The sequence below is a fragment of the Oncorhynchus kisutch genome, linkage group LG28 (assembly GCF_002021735.2).
Source record: "Oncorhynchus kisutch isolate 150728-3 linkage group LG28, Okis_V2, whole genome shotgun sequence".
NCBI classification, from domain to species: Eukaryota; Metazoa; Chordata; class Actinopteri; order Salmoniformes; family Salmonidae; genus Oncorhynchus; species Oncorhynchus kisutch.
The window spans coordinates 37,218,986-37,226,777 of NC_034201.2; the positions used below are offsets into that span (position 1 = coordinate 37,218,986).

The window sequence follows — 7,792 nt, forward strand, 5'->3', positions numbered from 1 at the left end:
AGGCTGTCTCTCCGGCTCATCCTTACAGGTGCTCCCGCCTGTCCAGAGCTGCCGGAGCCTCCCTTCTGCCCAGCGCTGCCTGAGCCGCCCGTCTGCCCGGCGCCGCCTGAGCCGCCCGTCTGCCCGGCGCCGCCTGAGCCGCCCGTCTGCCCGGCGCCCCCAGTGCCGCCCGTCTGCCAGGGGCCGCCAGTGCCGCCAGTCTGCCAGGGGCCGCCAGTGCCGCCAGTCTGCCAGGGCCCGCCAGGGCAGACGGGTGGCTCAGGTGGCGCCGGGCAGACGAGCGGCTCAGGCGGCGCTGGGCAGACGGGCGGCTCAGGCGGCGCTGGGCAGACGGGAGGAGCCCCTCTGTCCCGAGCAGCTGTCCCTCTGTCCCGAGCAGCTGCCCCTCTGTCCCGAGCAGCTGCCCCTCTGTCCCGAGCAGCTGCCCCTTTGTCCCGAGCAGCTGCCCCTCTGTCCCGAGCAGCTGCCCCTCTGTCCCGAGCAGCAGCCCCTCTGTCCCGAGCAGCTGCCCCTCTGTCCCGAGCAGCTGCCCCTCTGTCCCGAGCAGCTGCCCCTCTGTCCCGAGCAGCTGCCCCTCTGTCCCGAGCAGCTGCCCCTCTGTCCCGAGCAGCAGCCCCTCTGTCCCGAGCTGCCCCTCTGTCCCGAGCTGCCCCTCAGTCCAGTGGGGTCATTAAGTAGGGTCGCCGTGGCTAGGAGGCCACGGAAGAGGACAAAGTGGGGGACTAAGACTACGGTGAAGTGGGGGCCACGTCCAGCACCAGAGCCGCCACCGCGGACAGATGCCCACCCAGACCCTCCCCGATAGGTTCAGGTTTTGCGGCCGGAGTCCACACCTTGGGGGGGGGGGGGTACTGTCACACCCTGACCATAGTTTGCTTTGTATGTTTCTATGTTTTGGTTGGTCAGAGTGTGATCTGAGTGGGCATTCTATGTTGGATGTCTTGTTTGTCTATTTCTATGTCTGGCCTGATATGGTTCTCAATCAGAGGGAGGTGTTAGTCATTGTCTCTGATTGGGAACCATATTTAGGTAGCCTGGGTTTCACTGTGTGTTTGTGGGTGATTGTTCCTGTCTTTGTGTTTGCACCAGATAGGGCTGTTTTGAGTTCTCACGTTTATTGTTTTCGTTAGTTTATTCATGTATCGTTTTTTCTTCATTAAACAAACATGAATCATCATCACGCCGCATTTTGGTCCGCCTCTCCTTCAACTAAAGAGAACCGTTACAAGTAGGCTATAGCCCACTAGGTGCGTGTCTTTTGGTGCAGCGGGAGCAGGCAGGGGTAGTGCTGCCGGAGTGTCGCTCAGGCACTTATCACAATGCTGCTGGTTTAGTAAAGTTAGTTCAAAGTTGAATGTCTTGGAAGATCACATAATGATTCATTAGTATTCTATACAACATAACCAAATATAATAGCATAGTATAACGTTACTGTTACAACAAAAACACCACCTAATTTCTTGTTAAATGTTCGGATGGTTAGCGAAATAGTCCCCCAAAAATTATAATACGACCAAAACTCAACCACACAAAGCACTAGCCAGAATGTGCTTGGATTAAAACAAAATACAGGAAGGCTATATAGTTTGTTAACACCATATGCTCTAATTTGCTCACTAAACAGTAACTCCAGAAGATCCAAATGTTTGTTCCCATGAAACTGATTGAGATCAAGTGATTGGTATGCAGACACAGTTTGAAGATTCACTGGTAAAACGTGAAGAATTATCATTCACAATTGACAGTGATGATAGACTATTTTGGTGTGGGGGTGCTGCCCACTCTAGCTCACATCAACACCATCATCCCAGGCACCCTGGACCATTAGAATTCACATAACGCCCCAACAGATCCACAGATGACGCAATCGCTATTGCACTCCACACTGCCCTCTGCCACCTCTGTGAGAATGCTGTTCATTGACTACAGCTCAGCGTTCAACACCATAGTGCCTTTCAAGCCCACCACTAAGCTAAGGACCCTGGGACTGAACACCTCCCTCTGCAACAGGATCCTGGACTTCCTGATGGGCCGCCCCAGGTGGTGAGGATAGGCAACAACACATCCGTCATGCTGACCCTCAACACGGTGGCCCCTCAGGGATGTCTGCTTAGTCCCCTTTCTGCAGTACCCGTTCACCCATGACTGAGTGGCCGTGTATGACTCCAACACCAATTCCTGCTTAGTCCCCTTTCTGCAGTACCCGTTCACCCATGACTGAGTGGCCGTGTATGACTCCAACACCATCATTAAGTTAGTTGACGACACGAAGGTGGTAGGCTTGATCACCGACGACGACAAGTCAGCCTATAGGGAGGTCAGACTCCTGGCAGTGTGGCACCAGGACAACAACCTCTCCCTCAAAGTCAGCAAGACAAAAGAGCTGATCGTGGACTACAGGAAACATAGGCCTGAGCACGCCCCCATTCACATCGACCGGGCTGTAAGGATCTATCATGGTCCACACACACCAAAACAGTCGTGAAGAAGGCACAACAATGCCTCTCCCCCCTCAGGAGGCTGAAAAAAATTGGTATGGGCTCTCAGATCCTCAAAAAGTTCAACAGCTACACCATTGAAAGCATCTTGACTGGCTGCATCACCTCTTGGTATGGCAACTGCTTGGCATTTGACAGCAAGGCGCTACAGAGGGTAGTGCGTACAGCCCAGTACATCACTAGGGCCGTGCTCCCTGCCATCCAGGACCTCTATACCTGGCGGTGTCAGAGGCAGGCCCAAATTTTTTTGTCAAAGACTCGACCCATCCAGCTCATAGACTGTTCTCTCTGCAACCACATGGCAAGCGGTACCGATGCACCAAGTCTGCAACGAACAGGACCCTGAACAGCTTCTACCGTCAAGCCATAAAACTGCTAAATAGTTAGTTAAATAGTTGCCCAGACCCTTTTTGCACAAACTTGTTTTTAACTAATCACATACGCTGATGCTACTGTTTATTTTCTATCCTGTTGCCTAGTCACTTTATTCCTAGTTACCTCGTACCCCTACACATCGACTCGGTACTGGTACCCCGTGTATCTAGTCAAGTTACCATGACTCATTGTTTATTTATTTTTACTTTTATTATTACGTGTTTTACTTTTCTATTATTTTCTATTTTCTTTCTCTCTCAATTGTTGGGAAGTTTTACTGTTAGTCTACACCTGTTGGCTACGAAGCATGTGACTAATAACATTTTATTTGATTGGGTTCCTTTGACCACACAGTCACACAGCCCCAGATCATTGGTACTCTGTTGTAACATGCAAGAATTCCTTTTGGTGTTCTAAGAGTTTCCTTCAAGACAGCTCGTGGTGTATAAAGGAGTTTGGCGCTCGATAGTTAATTTCCATTCGATGTTAATCAGTGGGCTCGTCACAAGGTAGATTTGTCATACACTACATGACCAAATGTATGTGGACACCTGCTCATCTAACATCTCATTCCAAAATCATGGGCATTAATATGGAGTTGGTTCCCCCCTTTGCTGCTACAACAGCCTCCACTCTTCTGGGAAGGCTTTCCACTAGATGAGGCAACATTGCTGCGGGGACTTGCTTCCATTCAGTATTGCTTCCAAGACCATTTGTGAGATCGGGCACTGATGTTGGATGATTAGGCCTGGCTCGCAGTCGGCATTCCAATTCATACCAAAGGTGTTCGATGGAGTTGAGGTTAGGGTTCTGTGCAGGCCAGTCAAGTTCTTCCACACCGATCTCTACAAACCACTTCTGTAGGGACCTCGCTTTGTACACGGGGGCATTGTCATGCTGAAACAGGAAAGGGCCTACCCCAAACTGTTGCCACAAAGTTAGAAGCACAGAATAGTCTAGAAGGACATTGTATGCTGTAGCATTAAGATTTCTCTTCACTGGAACTACTGCGCACTTATTTGCCATAGAATGATACGTGGCTGGCCCGGTTGAGATCTAAACACCTGATAAAATCTCACCATTAGCACAAAGCAGGATATTATGCAACATCAGTGAGAGGTGCCTTTGACTATATTTGGAAGCGAAATCGTTCTCTATTCAATCACAGAACTGTTGAATTCTGCTGGCTCTGAGGTTGAGTCATAAGTGAGCCATAAAGAGGTGCTTCATTGTGAGGTGAAAAGGGAACAGATAGGGAACATGGAGGGAGGGGCAGCATCCCAAATGGCACCCTATACAGTATAGTGTATTACATGTCACCAGAGCCCTATAGGCCCTGATCAAAAGTAGTGCACTGAATAGGGAATGGTATGCAACTTAGGGCCCAAGCAAATCATCCCCAACTTGTTGTATCAATAATAATCAAATAATATTTCTGTATTTTGTAGATCTCTTTTGACAAATACAAGAAAGACACAGTGTGCAACTTTGCATCCATTAAGCCTCATTGGCCACCCCTCCAATAGCTGTGGTGTTCTTGAGCAATTTAGATACATTTAGATAATAATTTTGCTAAAGACCATGTAATGGAAACCAATTCTGAATGTATAATTGTGTTATGTATGAATTTAGATGTAGAGTATAGTTGAAATAATCAGAAATTATTGAGCACAAGATTATTTAATAAATTGTCATCACAGAGAGAATCTGCTCAACCTGGAGTAGGGTGAAATTGCCCCTAGACGCTGATCTTGGGTCAGTTTAGCATTTTCCTTACCTAATGGTTAAGATTAAAATTGGGGGAGGGGAAGCTGATCCTAGATCTGTACCTAGGGGCAACTTCACCACGGGGCGCACAACCTCATCAAATACATTTTTCCATTTTCCATCATTTAGCAGATGCTCTTATCCAGAGTGACTTAGAGTTATTGCATTCATCTTAAGATAGATAGGTGGGACAACCTCATATCACAGTCATAGTAAGTACATTTTTCGTCAATAAAGCAGCTATCAGCAAATTTCCATACTGAACATGGTGGAAATTAACTATCAATCTCCTTTACACAACTGGTGAGTTGTCTTGAAGGAAACTATTAGAGCACCAAAATGAATGCTTGCATGTTACAACAGAGTACCAATGATCTGGAACTGTATGACTGTGGTCAAAGGAAACCGAATCAATGTGACTGGCAAAGCTTGAGGTACTAGGGGATTACCAATCATCTTCACCATTTTACAAAAATGTAACTAGGCAAGTCAGTTAAGAACAAATTCTTATTATCAATGACGGCCTAGGAACAGTGGGTTAACTGCCTTGTTCAGGGGCAGAACAACAGATTTTTACCTTGTCAGCTCAGGATTTGATTTTGCAACCTTGTGGTTGCTAGTCCAACGCTCTAACCACTAGGCTACCCTGCCGCCCATAAACAGAGCACATCATTAACTTTAAAGAATGCTACAAATCCTGTTTTCCCCAAGGGGACTGGTTGCTTTGCTATGTACACAATCAGATTAGACTGCATTTCCTTATTTGCAGCAGTAGCACTTCCTTCAGAGAATGGAAGTTTGAACCAAGACAACTATGCCAGTGATAAGCAATATGGGCACATACATTGCTTGTAGTAGTCCATGTGTCTTTCAATGTTGTAGCGAATGTATCGTAAAATAGGTTAGAACAAAATGGCTAATGGAGCTACAGTAAAATACTTCTATTCGTTCTTTGTCACCGGATGAAATGCATGAGACTGAAATAAAAACAGACAACTAATGTATAAATCTACTAACTAAGTTCCACAATCAGAGGGCAGTACACTTGGGGTGGCAGGTAGGCTAGCGGTTAGAGTGTTGGGACAGTAACCAAGAGGTTGCTTGTTTGTAATCCCTGAGCCGGCGAAGTGGAAAAATCACCCGTTCTGCCCTTGAGCAAGGCAGTTAACCCCACAGCTGCTCCCTGATGATGTTGATTAAGGCAGCCCCCTGCTCTTCTTTAACTCAGAGGGGTTGGGTTAAACGCAGAAGACACATTTCGGTTGAATGTTTTTCAGTTGTGCAACTGACTAGGTGTCCCCTTTCTCTACACTGGCCTTTAAACCTGACATGTTTTCCCAATGCCCGTAGGGGCGGATCAGTCTATGAATAGGCAGCTAAGGAAAGATCTCAGATAGAAATATGCATAACTATTTTCATTTACAATCTAGGCTACCCTTGGCTTAGGTTTGTTATACACTGTTGAACACATTTAAAAATCTGGCGTTTAGATCTCACCAACCACATATCATTCTATGGCAACTCGATGTACTGTACAAATTATTTGTATGCTAGAAGCAGGATGTATGCTTATAGGGATTTTACCCCCACCCCCCTCCTTTACACAACTGGTGAGAAGTCTTGAAAGAAATGCTTAGAGCACCAAAAGGAATGCTTGCATGTTACAACAGAGTACCAATGATCTGGGACTGTGTGGTCGAAGGAAAATATCTGAAAATATGTGAGATCAATGTTAAGCCACAGGTTTGCAGAGAACATAACACAAATGTCAATGGAGTGTACCATTTTTTGGTATTTGTTTACGGTGGTTTATGGTTGTAGGTGAAACATCTAATGAGTGTAGCTTGCATAAGCACATCTGCCCTGTGCTTGCTCACTTCTGAGAGCTCACCAATTTAGAGGTTGACTTGAGCATGCAGCATCCAAGACTCCTAGCACAAGTATTTTCAATTGAGACCAATGGAAGCTGATATTTTAAAGGAGGCCTGTCCACCTGGGCTCTGGGGTTGAAGTTTCCCCTAGGTACAGATCTAGGATAAACTTTTCCTCCCCCAACACTAACCATTAGTGGAGGGAATTCAAAACTGACCCCAGATCAGGGTCTAGGGTCAAATTCACACACATCATGGCCCTTGGATTTAACAAGACCTTGGACTAACTTTTAACTGGCATTTCAACAAAGCATGAACGTGCATGAAAAATAATGCTTCCCAAAATGTATGTCCTCCTATCATTTTAATGTTGTGATCTGATATTTTTTCTAGAGCTTGGGCATACACATTATTTTTCACTGATCTGATTCATTTTAGCAGAGGCTACTGGGAGAGATACAGTTGAGTTGGAACTTCAATTGAATTTATGTAACAATGTGGAAATGGCAAAATGATCAGTTTGCAAGTTTTATTGAATCCAGGAAACAAAATTTACACCACATAAATCAAGTGCGGCAGTTGATTTACAATATGTAACATTTCCCGCAATGTATTGTTTTATGGCAAAAATATTGCGTTAGTTACAGTATTCAGAAATAGCCTTATTAAAACACGACTGTCATCATCGCACGCAATACAGAGAGAAAAATAAACATTGTTTTAATTTATAATCAGAAAAAGGCAGATAACACTTACCCAAGACAAGACAACTGCGTTGCACCGTGAGAACAACTTCTTGAGTGGTCCCGAGGAGATGGATTATGTCCAAACCCAAGCACGAGGCTCAGCCGATGAGTCGAAACTCACAGCATGAAAGATTTCGTTAGATGCTGACATTTCCTGGTGAGCCTCGCTACTCAATGAAAGGTTGTTGATGATGAACATGTCATAAAGAAATATGAATGCTGACTTCGTTGTTCTATTGGTTTTGTGACTGTTTAAATTCGTTTAAACTAATTTATTAAGTCTGGGTGGGGATTGCGTTAGTGTGTGTGTGTGTGTGCATGGGAATGTAGAGTTTTTTTGGGGGGGAGAAATAACGGAATACATACATACATACTGTACATACATACATACACCTTGCCTTTCTACTTTATCCGAAATGTAATGTGCTGCTCTACCAGTTAACAATCATAGGGAAAGAGAACGGGTTTATAATGTTACCCGTAATGTTCCCCTAATGTTTGAGTGTCCAGTTTTCCGTTAGTTAGTGGAACATTC

At 45.6% G+C, this 7,792-nt stretch overlaps 1 protein-coding gene across 10 annotated transcripts in view; it reads right to left on the minus strand.

The window, feature by feature from the left end:
- sytl2a (synaptotagmin-like 2a) overlaps positions 1-7,493 on the minus strand; it is a 45,711-nt gene extending 38,218 nt beyond the window's left edge. The window contains exon 1 of one of the 10 annotated variants that reach the window (XR_004206006.1): positions 7,268-7,445. The gene's annotated coding sequence lies outside the window, so the exon portion shown is untranslated. Of the gene's footprint in view, positions 1-7,267 lie in introns of all 10 variants that reach the window. The other 9 variants (XM_031808200.1, XM_031808202.1, XM_020464691.2 and 6 more) reach the window with 9 other exon arrangements.
- Between the last annotated feature and the right edge of the window lie 299 nt (positions 7,494-7,792).